The sequence below is a fragment of the Babylonia areolata genome, chromosome 20 (genome assembly GCF_041734735.1).
Source record: "Babylonia areolata isolate BAREFJ2019XMU chromosome 20, ASM4173473v1, whole genome shotgun sequence".
NCBI lineage: Eukaryota > Metazoa > Mollusca > Gastropoda > Neogastropoda > Buccinidae > Babylonia > Babylonia areolata.
This window is the reverse complement of record NC_134895.1, coordinates 40895572-40898071: the sequence shown is the minus strand read 5'-3', so window position 1 is coordinate 40898071 and position 2500 is coordinate 40895572. Positions and strand designations below refer to the sequence as shown.

The window sequence follows — 2500 nt, the reverse complement described above, 5'->3', positions numbered from 1 at the left end:
TGATAATATAACAAAACTAAATAAGCTAAGATAGAGACAGAGACAGAGAGAAAGAGGGAGAGGGAGGGGGTTTGGGGTGAGGAAAGGACAGAGGCGGCAGGAAGGAAGGAGTGAGCAGAATCAATCGCTTGGCATCGATCCTGTGCAGGAACATAAAAACGTCACCCTACCCCCACCCCCTTCCCACGCCCTCCATCCCAACCCCTCCTGCCTTCATCCCCACAATCACAGCAGGGGTCACGTCGTCATATCAAGTGCTGATCGAAGCGATCACATCCACTCCACAATATCAACATCACAACAGCGATGACGTCGGCTTATAAAACTAGCACAGCAGGATGATTTCGGCAGCGCAGATCGCAAGAAATGAGATTTCAAGAAAGAATTAAAAATAAAATGATTTTTTTTTTGAAAAGATGACCACGCTTCGATTTCTCTCTCGATGCTAAAACGATTCGTGTCCAAAAATCTGTCGTCAACTTCAACTTCATTTTTTTCGTTTTGCTGATTTCTTCAGCAGTCTAGCCTGCATTCAGCAGCAGAAACGCATGATCGAAGCTGTGATCTACACAGCCAAAGTCTAACTCAGCGGACGTCTCTACCGAAGACATTTTCTGTCTATAATTTGCAAGCCTGTTCAAAGTGTTACACGATGTTTTCATAATCACTAGTGTTCTCACCCAATCATTATTGTTGTACTAACCCGCGGACCTGCAAACTTACTACGCAAAGGGTGGCGAGGCAGGAGTGTCAAAAATCATTTTTCATACAGCAAAATGTCAGGTGATGATAGTTTGGCGATACAGCCAATTATTCATCATTATGCACCATTTCGGGTGTGGAGGATGCAAAACAACCCATACACGTTGAATCACTTCGTCGTAGAAACACACTAAATACTAAATTCTCACACACAAAAAATAATGATAAATCACAATAAAAGGAAATTAACTTCTGCTCATTGACATGCTTGTTCCAAATGTAAACACATTTCAAAGCTTGTTTAAAGACAGGATGAAACATCCACAAAACACGGCATGGACATCAGCGCCGAGAGGACAATGGTGATGGCTAACTACAACACCATCAATCATCATATAACTATCCGGGAACAGAAATTGGGATCTGTTCAGCACCAACAATGAATGATCCACACCAGACGTCCTCTCAAGGGCAGCAAAGACGTCAGGACTGTCCAGACTGATACCTGCATGGTAACTGAAGATTCCTATCGAAACTATGTTCTGATCTGTCACCAACATAAATTAGATTCTCCCAGCACCGGTAATGCATAATTGATTCAACATATCTAGTCAAATCCATTATTTCAAACTGTGTTAAAATTCAAGTCTTACTACTTGCTTTCCTTGATTTGGGGATTTTGAAAGCACGTTTGTGAACTTGGTAGACATTGGTGCGCGAAGAGAAAAAAAATAGCGCGGAAATAGCCGGTGTTTGACTGGCTCTTGTAAATGGATATTCACTAAGATATCAGTACAATGTCGAGGCAGATCTTAAATTGTAAAATGTGTTTTGCTGAGAACGCTTCGAAGTGGGGCGGTACACGAACCGTTCGCAATCACACGCTGTTCGCAAATAGGCATACCTACCCTATAAACAAATGTTGGATTTAGCGACCTCAATTCCTCACACACGTTTGTCACGTGCAAAACAGACACAAAAAGCAACAACCACCCAGCGAGGAGAGTTAACTGAATTACGACGGAGCATGTGGCGGCGGCAGATTTTGGAGGAAAAAATGAAGCTCCGTAATTGTCCGGTAATCTCTTATTTTGATGCACTGAAAACCTTTTAACACCAATTCCCCTCACTCCATTTTCCCATCTCCCTTCCCCCTCCCCTCCCCCCCCCCCCCCCTCCCCCCTCCAACGTCCCTTCCTCCAACTCACTACATTTTCCTCCCGCCGTTTCCGATTTCTGCATTATGATGGACCTGTTGTGTGGCGCCTCCTTGAGAAACTGACCTGAACTGATGGATCTGCCCACCTTCTACCAAATGGGATGACTGATCTACCTTATTTACCAACGTATCATGTATTACTCATACCACATCGTCGCACTCATTGAATTTAGTCTTGTGTCAATGATGATTAGAAAACAGTTGTTCTTGTTCCTTTTCAGATGCGAAAAGTGCGTATAATACACTCATTGGTTTCACATCTCGCGTCCCCTTTCAAAGGGGGGGGGGGGGAGCAATAGCCACATTTCCTCCCCCGTCCTTTACGTTTAAAAGACGGGAAAAAAAAAGTTGTAAACTGGTTTATAACAATGCAGTGTAATTATACTCTATATTTCTTCCCTTCCACTCTTTGACTGACCTTCTTTACGTCATTCGAGAGAGGAGAAGAAATGCAGAGTATATATCATGATGTTATTAACCAGTTTTCGACTTTTTTTCCTTCTTTTTTTTTTTCTTTTTCTTTTTTTTTTCTTTCTTTTTTTTTTCTTTTTCTTTTTTGCTTTGTTTTCGTCTTCGGAA

General features: G+C 42.3%; 1 protein-coding gene across 1 annotated transcript in view; it reads left to right on the top strand.

Annotated features, from left to right (window-relative positions):
- The window catches only part of LOC143294610 (QRFP-like peptide receptor), a 194488-nt gene that overhangs the window by 47154 nt on the left and 144834 nt on the right, over positions 1 to 2500 (top strand). The gene's annotated exons all lie outside the window — the stretch shown is intronic.